This window comes from Xenopus laevis, chromosome 4S (assembly GCF_017654675.1).
Source record: "Xenopus laevis strain J_2021 chromosome 4S, Xenopus_laevis_v10.1, whole genome shotgun sequence".
NCBI classification, from domain to species: Eukaryota; Metazoa; Chordata; class Amphibia; order Anura; family Pipidae; genus Xenopus; species Xenopus laevis.
The window spans coordinates 29,945,245-29,958,664 of NC_054378.1; positions in this window are offsets into that span (position 1 = coordinate 29,945,245).

The following is a 13,420-nucleotide window of genomic DNA, read 5'->3' on the forward strand; positions in this document are numbered from 1 at the left end:
TATCTGTATTTGGAAGTAATTGCTTCCCACGTAATTGTCTTGATTACATCAATAATGCAAATTGTTACAACCACCTACCAACCTGATAAATTGTTCTGAAAGGTTGTGTGGGTAACTGCCCCTGAGGAAGTATTTTTAGATACGAAACGTGTTGGGCTACAATTCAGTCCGTTCTTAAATTTAATTTAAAAAAATGTTTAAACTCATCTCACGGAACCTTTGTCAGATTCCTAAAATTGTCTAAGAAACTTAAAGCAGAATAAACGCTAAATCTCCTAGCGTTTGACACGAGGAAAGAGCTGCTTTCCCGAAGCATCAGCCACTAGCAACAATTACAACCGCCATCCGCAACCTCCCCCTCTGGATCAAACAACCAAGACCGGGGAATCTCCAGCTGCCTGACCGGCATATTGCTAAAGGAGGACTGCATCACTGAACCGCATTTACCCGGTTTTAAGACGCTCGCAAATTAAATCCGGTAAGCAGAACCTATCACCCTCCCTCATCCACACACCGGCAATTCTGCACTATTTTTTCCCGTTAGGCACATTGCTACTGAGATCCAACAGACCAGGATGAGGACACAACCGCTAGTTATTAAGTGTGAAAAACCTGATAATTACCTGTGAGTAGTTCTTGAAGCGCAAATTACCCTTATTATAAGGTTAATACACTATCGGGGTATCTTCTTTTTTCTGTAGGTGATTTAGGTAATAAACATCCAGCAGCAATTTCCAAGAATGAGGAGAGCACTCATAAATAGCAATTTATGCTGTGATTGTATTTATTCAAGGCTACTGTGGTGGCAATTCCAAATTACCAGGACTCTGAGGATTAAAATCAGTAGAAGTTTATTTCGCTATAGCGGACAGTTCATCAATTAAGAAGAACTGCCCAGAACAGTGGCAAGCATTAGCTTTTTATGGCTTTAACAGAAAGGAAAAGCTTAACACGTCACAAGCGTAACATCAGTAATAATCAATACATCCTTGACCATGTAAGGTCATTTATTCACCTTGTCTGTCCGGTGTGCCCTTTCTCCTACGATGGAACTTTGCAAGATGTGCAGTTTCCACTATTGTTGGTCCTTTTCTATTCTGAGCTTATCTCCACCAACATACCTTTCCTGCCCATTGTGTGTGATGTGGTTTTATTGCTGTCTAGAAAGTGGTAGACTTGTGGTAGACATGTGGGCGTTGCACGAGTTCAGGGAGAGGGTTAGAAAGGTTAGCTACAGGTCATCAGTATCAGATCTAACATAACAACTTTCTTTAAGCATAAAACAAGAAGAAATTAGAAATTGTAGAAATTGCCTTTACAGCTACTACACGACATGTTTCGGATCCATGTTGATCCTTTATCAAGTTTATATCGGGATAGCGGTGTACCCGTGGAGGATTGGATGCATTCTACTATACAGCTGTGGCAGTGTGGGGAACATTCCTATTAACTCAAACATCCAGCAGCACCCTGTCCCCTTCATACTATTTATTCATATACAAGTGGGCACGTGGATCAACTAATTTTATCGGTGCAGCTCGAACCCCCCTGTCACTCACAACCCCTGCCCTTCACCTATTCATCCTATTAGTAGATTTTGTTTGCCACACTCGTACTCTTGCCCCTAGCCAGGCAGATTTATCTCATTCCCAACATATGTTTGTTGGAGAGGGACTGCTAATGTGCAAAAAGAAGTTGCTACTTTAAAGGAGTTATTCACCTTGCAAACACTTGGGGCAGTAAAAAAATTCGAAATTCGAAGTAATTTCTTGGATAATTCGACCATCAAATAGGATACTATTCAATGTAATTGACCACTAAAATCTCCAAATTTGCAGACGGCTTATTGATACTGGGAGGAGACCTAAATATGGCCCTAAATCCAAGTTTAGATACTTCAAGAGGCCAGTCCTTGTTAACACCTAAAAAATTAAATCAAGCATCCAAATTACTCCAAAAACTATGAGTAATAGAGACATGGAGGTTCCTCAACCCAACCACTAAACAATTTACATACTTCTCATATCCTCAAAACTGTTACTCATACTTAGACTATATCTTTATTTCACAACACCTCTTACATTGGCTTAACAAAGCAGATGGACAATATAGTCTGGTCAGACCATGCAGCGGTAGTGATCTCTATTGCTATACCAAATAAACCAAAACCCATCTGGAATTGGAGACTAAATGGTAGTTTATTAAATGACTCTGAATGCAAACAGGAAATCATAATACGATAGAGGAATACTTACTTACCCCGGTGGTCTAGTGGGCCAGCGGGGATGCCAGCTAAGCCTTCGACGGGGAAACCCGCCACGCTGCTCTTCTCTTGTCTGGTGCCGATTTTACTAGGATGTGCACTCTTTTTATAGGCGCATTGGCGCTGGCATGATGACGTCAGCGCGCAATGGCACCAAATTCAAACAGTATTTAAAGGGACACCTGCATTGTGATCATTGCCCGTTGTTAGATTCATCTTTTGAGAGTTCCTGGGTGCTATCCTCATTTATCCTGTATTTCGATTCCTGTTTTGACCCTGCCTGCCTGACTTTCCTCATTTCTGTGATCCCAACCTCTGCCTGGTAAACCGACTATTCTGATATACGTATTCCGACCCGTGCCTGTCTTGACTATACTTTACGTCTGTTCCTTGAACTGTGACCAGAACCCTTAGCTTGGCACCTCTCTTTATAAGACCTGGCGGCATCCAATTAGCCGAGGGCTCCTCCCAAGTTGAAAGGTGGCCGTTAAAGGCAGAAGTAAGAGCAGAGACCAGGGAGCCTAGCATTGGTTCTGGATTCTGGGTGCTGATCGTGACAAATACAAGCTCAGAGTAGCAAAAGACCCCACTTCTTACCAAACAAAGGGGCAAGCTCTAAAGTGTGTGATCAGGGGACTATTGATTAAACACGGAACCCGCCTTAAAAAACAAAGGCAGAATACAATCGAGAACCTCCTTGGCCAAATTCAACAATTGGAACTTCAACACACTAGAAATCTAGCACTAGACACCCTAAAACCCTCAACGGAGAAGAGAGCAGAACTTATATACTATACTAAACACCCAAAGTAAATATGCAATGACCAAACAAAGTACTACGAATTTGGGAATATATCGGGGAGAATGCTAGCCAATGCATTAAGAACTAGACAAAACCTCTCATATATCCATAAAATTAAAAATCAACAAGGAAATATGCAGATCTTACCTATGAAAATTGCAGAAACCATCAAACAATACTATCAGGATCTGTATAATATTCCTCAAACTATGAAACAGGATATACTAGAAACAAAAATCAGAGCCTATATATCAAAATATCCCCTACCAGGCATAGAGGATAGTCAACTCAAAGAACTAAGTTCACCCTTCCGGGACCAAGAAGTCCTTGAAGCTATTAAAAACTTAAAAATACACCAGTCTCCCGGCCCAGACAGGTACACAGGAAGATTCTGTAAAGGCTTCTCCACCTAACTAACCCCTCTGTTCCTAAATGAAATTGATGCAATCACAGTTATACCAAAACCAGGCAAATATGGCACTATATGTGGAAATTATAGACCCATCTCCCTATTAAACATCGACCTGAAACTATACACAAAAATAATAGCACAAAGAATGAACCCATTCCTACTAAAGTGGATACATGAAGATCAGGTAGAGGGAGAGAAGGCAAAGAAAATACAATGAAAGTCCTCCACCTAGTTAATTGGGCCAGACATAATCGGGTGCCTTCCCGGATGCAGAGAAGGCATTCGACTGAGTAAGTTGGACATTCCTAAAATTGGTGTTGGAGGGAGAGGGTTTGGAAAAATCATTCCGAGATAGGATCATGGTGGTATACACAACCCCTTCAGCTAAGATAAGGCTGCATGGCATTATCTCACACATTTGCCATAAGAAATGGGACACGCAACCCTATCTCCGCTCTTATATGTCTTATGTATGGAACACTTACTAACAGCACTTTGAAACAACGCAGATATTTCAGGAATGTCTATAGACTTACAGGAGTATAAGATTGCAGGCTTTGCAGATGATCTCAGATGATCTCATGTTATTCATAACCAACCCACATATTTCAATGCCCAAAGCTATAAAAGATCTAAGGATTTATGAAGATTTCTCAAATTATAAAATAAATATGACCAAATCCGAAGCCCTCCCATATAAATATATATATATATATATATATATGCAACAATCTATGATGAACCAACTAAAATCGAACTTTAAATTTCAGTGGCAACTGAAGAAAATTAAATACTTGGGTGTATACATACCTAAAGACTTAAACAATGTGTGTATATATATATATATATATATATATATATATATATATATATATATATATATATACATATACATATACACACACACACACACACACACACACATACATACATACTATAAACCAATGCTAACCACAATAATCAACCTACTTGGATTGGAACAAGACACACTTTACATGGACAGTGAGAATTTCTATTATAAAAATGTCAGCCCAAAATCCTATACTTGTTTCAAACCCTACCGATCCTGATACCTAAAGGTTTTTTGCAGACTCTAAATACTATAATAAGCAAATTTGGATGGACTAACAAACATCCCAGAATGCGGAAGACCATACTATGCCAACCCCAAAGCAAAAGGAGGACTAAAGGTGCCCATATACTGAGAGATCCGCTCGTTTGGCGATGTTGTCAAACGAGCGGATCTCTCCCCGATATGCCTACCTTGAGGTGGGCAATATCGGGCTGATCCGATCGTGGGCCCTAGGGCCCAAGGATCGGATCATAACGAATACCAATGAGCGGTCGGATCGCGGGACCGCATCAACGAATAGATGCGGCCGCGATCCGACGGGATTTTTTGTCCCATCCGATCGAGATCTGCCCGACTTTCGGCCAAATCTCAATTGGTGAAGCCCGTCGGGGGGGCCCCATACACAGGTTAAGCTACTCAGGTATGCATACAGTTAGGGAACCTTATGCATACCTGAGTAGCTTTACCTGAATATAATCATGTGATCAGCTACACACTACCCGAGCTTTCCAGAGAATTGCTCCAGTCCTGTGTTATGGCTTCTACATCTACACTGGGTAATGCACTGAATCCTCTTATTCTAATGTCTAATGTTATAGCAGCTAGTGCAGAGTTATATGATAACCTCTCAGAACTGGCTAATTAAAACGCATAGCACAGATTAGACAACACTTACGTTTTTCTGCCCACTTTAGTAATTGGGTGCACGTCTTGTAGCCTGTTCACAAGGGCCACCTCAGAGTATACAATTTTTCATCCAATAGACAGCACTTCTCTTCATTTAAAACCTTTATTACTTTAAGGACAGCAGCATCATGCAACGTTTCGAGTGGCACTCCACTCTTTGTCAAGCATTAAAAAATCCAAAATCACCTGATATTAAATATCATGGAGCACAGGGCCCCCTGGTGTCATCACACATTATAACAAAGTACATGGAAACAACATCTGTAAGTGTCCAATTATTGTTACATAAGTATCCATTTACATTTTACATGCCCACCTGTGATTATCACATCTAACTGTATCCATATAATATCAAACAGGTCAACTTACATAAGTATCCATTTACATTTTACATGCCTTTCTGTAGTTATCAAATTTAACTATATGCATGTGGTATCAAAAGGACAACTTATCTGAAATGTGTCCAATAAAAGCTCAGATCTCGAGACAGGAAATAAAACTGTCCATATAACCACCTATAAAAAATAATAAACAATGTTTATGGAGGGGGCGTGGCTAGCCAAGCAGCGGCGTGGACACGTTTTGGGGAGCTCCTGGACTCTAGACACAATTCCTCTGGTTCCCTCTTGCCCCACTCTAAATAAACTGCCACGGGGGTTGCCTGGGCAGCAGGGAGGCAGACCGCCGACGGTTTTCGGCTGAACCCGGTCTATTATCAGTGAAATAGAGGCTCAGAGATGCCAAGATTCCATACAGTATGATCTATCCGGCAAAGTTACGGGTGCAGGATGGGGACCGAGTCCAAATCTTTAACTCCTCTGCAGAAGCCGATGAATGGCTCACCCGGAATCAACCCAGGAGATCACCACCACGCAACTAAGAGGAAGGAGATTTTTACAGACCGGAATCTTTGCATTTATTAAGTCCTATCTTTGTGACCTGAGCTCACTACAGTGTTGTAATGTTGGTGGATTGCCACTTTATCGATCCCCGCCAGTCAGTCATATTATTCTCCATACTCGCTTTGGTGGTTCATTCGAAGTGGCTGATAACGGACCAGCGAGGAGCTGCCTCTCAACTAATCACTTTAGTAATAGGCTACAGCTCTCACCCAAGAACTACAGCCATGGTAAGGCTCATCCCATATTTAACTTTAGTAGTACCTAAGAACAGAGACGAACCCCCCTTACTGCCATATAACCATGATAATTTTGGCTGGAACTATTGCACGGCTCCTGGGTAAGGGACCACTCATTTCTTAAGTTTATGTCTGGACTTAGCACTCGTCACAAACTATACCGGTCTACAATATGGGTGCATGGGAAACCACAGTTTACAGTAATCCATTCAAATTCTTTGGATAGTTTTCTGGATTGTATTTCTTGTTGCCTTTTTCTTTTGTTGTATGCTACAATTGTGTAACAAGGTTATATGCTGACAAGGAGTGATGCTTAGGCCGCCACAGTAACACTCCCCATGTCAAGTAATAGTTATGGGTACAGGCTCACCCAGGTTTGGGGGGTGGGCAGGGGGTCAGGGTGGGGTTTTTATTTCAGTTATCATACTGGTATTTGCTTTATCGTACTTCACTGAATTGTCTAGACTACTGGGATGACTCCCTTGGAGTCACATATTATGAATCTGCTGTGGTTGTCCTACTACTATACAATGTAATCACCAATGGGGATAGTTAAATTATTGTCCTGGAATGTTAGGGGACTTAACTCCAAGTTTAAGAGGGCTCTAATTCTCAACCATGTCCATAAATTTAAACCTGATATTGTACTGCTTCAGGAGACCCACTTAACGGGACAGAAGCTATTAGCCTTAAAGAAATTCTGGGTTGGTCATGTATATCATGCACCGTTCTCATGCTACTCCAGAGGGGTGTCTGTTTTGGTTAAGAAATCATTGATATTTGAATTGATACAGGTCCATATTGGCTTTTATGGCCGCTATGTAATACTGCATTGCCTCATCAATATTCAAGCAATAATTTTGGTCAATGTCTATATCCCACCTCCATTCTCTATAGAAGTTTTACACACCATATTTCAAAAGATAGCTGCACTCCCCCCTGATCCATTGTGCATGATGGGGGACTTTAACGCCACTACCAATCCTACAATGGATAAAACCTCATCAGTAGATCCAGCAGCCCCTCAGCTTGTTAGATGGATGGAGGCAGTGGGCCTTTCTGACATGTGGAGAGAGAGGCACGCCCAGGAGAAACAATTCTCTTGCTATTCTTCCGGTCATGCCACACTGTCCAGAATTGACCTAGCATTAGGCTCAGCTGACCTGGCTCATTTGGTTCAAAATATTTCCTATCTCCCCAGGACGAACTCTGATCACTCCCCAATGTGGATGGAACTTCAGTTAGGTTTACCCCCTGGCCGGAGGCTCTGGCGCCTCTCTCCATTATGCCTTACAAACCAAGCAGTAGCAGAAGCCTGTGTGAAGGAATTTGAGAATTACTGGGAAATTAATCAAAATACAGCCTCACCATTAGTAGTTTGGGATGCAGCCAAGGCAGTGTCTAGGGGTACATTAATTGCTACCATCCATACAACAAGGGAGGCAAAAAAAAGGCAGATATCAAAGCAGCAGAAAGAACACTACATTAGGCAGAACAAATTTATGGTCATACCAAATCCAAAGAAAATCATGATACCCTCTCCAGGGTACAAAGAGAATTAGATCTCCTGGTATCAGATAAAACAAGGAAAAAATTGTTATATTCTAGGCAACGGGGGTTTGACCTTGGGGACAAAAACAGTAAAACTCTGGCATATATGGCAAAGCTAACGGACCAGATTACAGTTATACCTGGGATTAGGAACCATATGGGGGACCTAGTTACGAAACCGTTGGCTATGGCCAACATGTTTGCGGATTACTTTAAACAGATTTATTCTCCCCAACCCAGTAACCAAGACATAAATGTTGAACAGTTCTGGGAGGGCATCGACCTACCGAAACTTTCACCAGATGAAAGACAATTTCTTGATTGCCTCAGCGATCTCAGATCTCCCAGTGAATAAAACGCCAGACCCAGATAGCCTACCGGCTGCCTGGTATAGACTACTTCACAACCAAATATCCCCCCAGCTATTAGATACATTCACCCATGCAACTCTGAAAGGGGAACTTCCCTCCTCGTGTTATGGGGCAATAATAGCTCTGATACTTAAGGAGGGAAAGGACCCATATTCCTGCGAATCATACTGGCCAATATCGTTGATCAATACCGACGCCAAAATACTGGCAAAAATACTGGCTAACAGACTAGTAAAAGTCATTACGTACCTTATACATTCTGACCAGACAGGCTTTATGCCCAATAAAACAACTTCCATTAACCTGAGACGCCTGCACACACACATTCAACTGGCTAGGCAGTATCAAAGTACTGGGGTAGTGGCATCATTGGATATAACCAAAGCTTTTGATTCAGTCAACTGGTCCTATCTGTGGCAGATCCTAGAGAAATTTGGTTGTGGTCCCAACTGCATTGCCTGGATCAAACTTCTGTATAAGAAACCTACTGCTCAAGTCCGGGTTAATAATATTCTCTGTAGCCTTAGCACTAGGGAAGGGGACCAGACAGGGCTGCCCTTTATCACCCTTCCTATTTGCTTTGACAATCGAGCCACTGGCAGCAACCATTAGACACCATTAGTCAAAGGAATCACACTGGGCAATATTGAAGAGAAGGTAGCATTGTATGCGGATGATGTTCTACTTTTCTTAGAAGATGCAGGTCCATCACTCCGTGCCGCATTAGATATAGTGGAGAAATTCGGAAGGCATAGCGGTCTCATGATCAATAAAACTAAATCTGTATTATTTCCTTTAGGGCCCTCACTCTTACTCCGGTGACCAGATTTCGCTACCGTGGCATAATAATTGGTACAGAGCCAACAACATTTGTAGCTCTGAATCTAGACCCAATCCTTGTAAAGTTTAAAAATGCAACCTCACATTGGGTTAAACTCCCTCTGACACTATGGGGTAGAGTCAACCTCGTTAAAATGCTATATCTCCCGAAGTTTCTTTATCCGCTCTGGAATGCACCGGTTTACATAACCATCCCATTCTTCAAGAAAGTAAACAGTGAGTTGCTTTCATTTGTCTGGGCCAACAAAGCACCTAGACTGTCGTGGCTCACTCTTACTGCATCTAGGGATAAGGGGGGGCTCGCCCTCCCTCATCTGCAAAATTATTATTATGCTTCCCAGCTATCTTATATACATAATTGGTTTAACCCAGAGGATAGCAAATCATTAACAAATCTACATGCCACATTCATGGGTTCTCTGGAAGCTATACGCAATGCCCCGTATAGAAGGGGGGGCCTTCCTTCATTTCCAGAGGTAATCACCACTCCCATCAAAGTGTTAGCAAAATTACAACCTAAAGGTGCCACTTCCTACCCTAAATTATCAGGGAAAACACCTCTGTGGAGAAATTCAAATCTGCCACACTTGATACAACTTGCGGATTTTCATTATTGGCCACTTCTAGGGATCAGACACTTGGAAGACCTCTTAGTGGACGGATCCTTCCCCTCCCTGGAACAGCTAAAAACCAAACTTAACCGGCAAGATATACAACTGTTTTGATACTTTCAATTGAGACATGCATTCTATGCCCAATTCCAACCATACCAGCTTTCACCAACGCAGCAGGCGTGGGAGGCCAGACTTTGGGATCCAGCCCCAGCTAAATTACTATCACAATTATATAGTATAATCCAGACCTCACAGTCTGTACCATTTGAAAAAGCCAAAAGGAAATGGTTGATAACCCTTCCCTCACTTGATGAGGAACATTGGGAGGAGGCTATAGATAACTTATATACCTTTCTAATCTCCTTAAGGGATAAAATGATCCAATTTAAGATGATTCACCAAATATACATCACACCCCAGAGGCTCAAGGTTATAGGTAGACTAGAAGGAGCTAAATGTGCAAAATGTGGTACTGAAGAGGCGGTTTGGAACTGTCCCAAGGTAATATCATATTGGAGGGAAGTCACTCGATATAGTAATGAATATTTGTCTCTCCCTGGAATTTGTACACCTGAAGTCTGTTTATTAGGCATAATAGATGAAGTGGTGCCCTTTCAAAAAACAAGAACATTATTACGCTCTATAGTGTTTTATGCCAAAAAACTTTGTCATTATGAAATGGATGAGTCCTAATGCTCCCACACTCCAGCAGTGGATTGATCTAATAAATGCCACCCTTCCCCTAATCAAGATAACCTACAATGCCCGGGGAGCTCCTGAAAAGTTTGGGAAAATATGGACCCCATGGCTGGATGTTAACCCTCAAGTATTGTTATCAGACAGCTAAACTCTAACTGAAAGTTGTAATATAACGAGTTTGTTTGAGACCCTGGGCTTTTTGATGTGACGCGAGAATCACTGATTTTATGCAAACGTTTGTACCCAGCTTATTCTGCAAATGTCAAGTACGATTGTGTATATATCATTTCTTGTTAATTTTATTGCTTTTCTTTCCTTTTTTGTTGTTGTTTAAAATGCAAAATAAAAACCTTTAAAAAAAAAACAATGTTTATGGAACATATTAACTTCAAAAACTGCTGGGAGGCAATCCTGAACAAGTGCTCACTAGACATCATGCTGCTAATTATGGAGCGGCTACAACAGGAGATGCCAACAGTAACGCGGAAAATTGAAGAGGCGGAATGAAAAGTACAAGCTGTGATTCCGGCGGAACAATTTCCAAGCTCGATGAGAGTCTTCGTCTTCGTCTCTTCCGGCTTAAACTGGATGCACGTAAGCGGGGAAAGTTCCTCCGCGATGAAGTGGACTATACTGAGAATCGCGTCTACAGATGGACATCATGGACGGGACAGAGAAGAAGGAATCTGCTGGGGCCGAGGTTGGTCCTAACGTGGAACGAACATGTGATGAACAGCGTGCGGATATGGAGTCTAATTCTTCATCATCTTCCTCTTTTTTATATGGCTCACAAGAAACCATTGGTTTCAACCGGGCAAACGGAGAAGGGGTGGCAAAAAGTATCACCAAAAAACGGCAATTGTACCGCAGATGAATCTTTCATCTACACAACTCACAGACATTGAAACTAAGGTTCTGTCTAAAGGGTTGGGTTTTGCCATAACCACTTACGCTCATTTTTTTCAGATTGATATAAACTTGGAGGCGTTCTTTAGTAGGGATGTAGCGAACGTCGGAAAAAAAGTTCGCGAACATATTCGCGAACTTGCGCAAAAATGCGAGTGGTTCGCGAACGGTTCGCGAACCCCATAGACTTCAATGGGAAGGCGAACTTTAACATCTAGAAAAGACATTTCTGGCCAGAAAAATGATTTTAAAGTTGTTTAAAGGGTGCAACGACCTGGACAGTGGCATGCCAGAGGGGGATCAAGGGCAAAAATGTATCTGAAAAATCTGCCTGTGTGTGCTTGGAAGAGATAGTGTAGGGGGAGAGCTGTTAGTGATTTCAGGGACAGATGATAGTAAGTTTGCTGGCTAGTAATCTGCTTGATACTGCTCTGTATTGGAGGGACAGAAGTCTGCAGGGATTTGAGGGACATTTTAGCTTAGGTAGCTTTGCTGGCTAGTAATCTACTGTTCTCTTTAAACAACTGCCATACGTTGACCTTGTAGGCATTGTTTGCCCAGTTTTTTTGGACGCAGCCACTGAAGCACAGTTGCCATAAAAAATATGCCATATAAATGCTGAAAATAGTCATTTTTCGCCATACGTTGACCTTGTAGACATTGTTTGCCCAGTTTTTTTGGTTGCAGCCACTGAAGCACAGTTGCCAGAAAAAATATGCCATATAAATGCTGAAAATAGTCATTTTTTGCCATACGTTGACCTTGTAGGCATTGTTTGCCCAGTTTTTTTGGTCGCAGCCACTGAAGCACAGTTGCCAGAAAAAATATGCCATATAAATGCTGAAAATAGTCATTTTTGCCATATACGTTGAGTCAACGTATGGCAAAAAATGACTATTTTCAGCATTTATATGGCATATTTTTTCTGGCCTCTGTGCTTCAGTGGCTGCGGCCAAAAAAACTGGGCAAACAATGCCTACAAGGTCAACGTCGTTGACCTTGTAGGCATTGTTTGCCCAGTTTTTTTGGCCGCAGCCACTGAAGCACAGAGGCCAGAAAAAATATGCCATATAAATGCTGAAAATAGTCATTTTTTTGGTCGCAGCCACTGAAGCACAGTTGCCAGAAAAATTATGCCATATAAATGCTGAAAATATGCATTTTTTTGGTTGCAGCCACTGAAGCACAGAGGCCAGAAAAATTATGCCATATAAATGCTGAAAATATAAATTTTTTTGGTTGCAGCCACTGAAGCACAGAGGCCAGAAAAATTATGCCATATAAATGCAGAAAATATGCATTTTTTTGGTCGCAGCCACTGAAGCACAGTTGCCAGAAAAATTATGCCATATAAATGCTGAAAATATAAATTTTTTTGGTTGCAGCCACTGAAGCACAGAGGCCAGAAAAATTATGCCATATAAATGCTGAAAATATGCATTTTTTTGGTCGCAGCCACTGAAGCACAGTTGCCAGAAAAATTATGCCATATAAATGCTGAAAATATAAATTTTTTTGGTTGCAGCCACTGAAGCACAGAGGCCAGAAAAATTATGCCATATAAATGCTGAAAATATGCATTTTTTTGGTTGCAGCCACTGAAGCACAGAGGCCAGAAAAATTATGCCATATAAATGCAGAAAATATGCATTTTTTTGGACGCAGCCACTGAAGCACAGTTGCCAGAAAAAATATGCCATATAAATGCTGAAAATAGTCATTTTTTGCCATACGTTGACCTTGTAGACATTGTTTGCCCAGTTTTTTTGGTTGCAGCCACTGAAGCACAGAGGCCAGAAAAAATTAAACCAGTAGGGTTTGCACCCTAGTTTGTAACGGTGGCGGAGGGAGGAGGAGGACGCTAAAGGACAGCTGTGTGTGGAGTCATGAGGCTTGAAGAGAAGGACAGCTGCATAGAAGTCAGAACAAGTCTTCCGGCGTGCAGTAACCCTCCGAGATCCACCCCTCATTCATTTTAATAAAGGTCAGGTAATCGACACTTTTGTGACCTAGGCGAGTTCTCTTCTCAGTTACAATCCCTCCTGCTGCACTGAAGGTCCTTTCT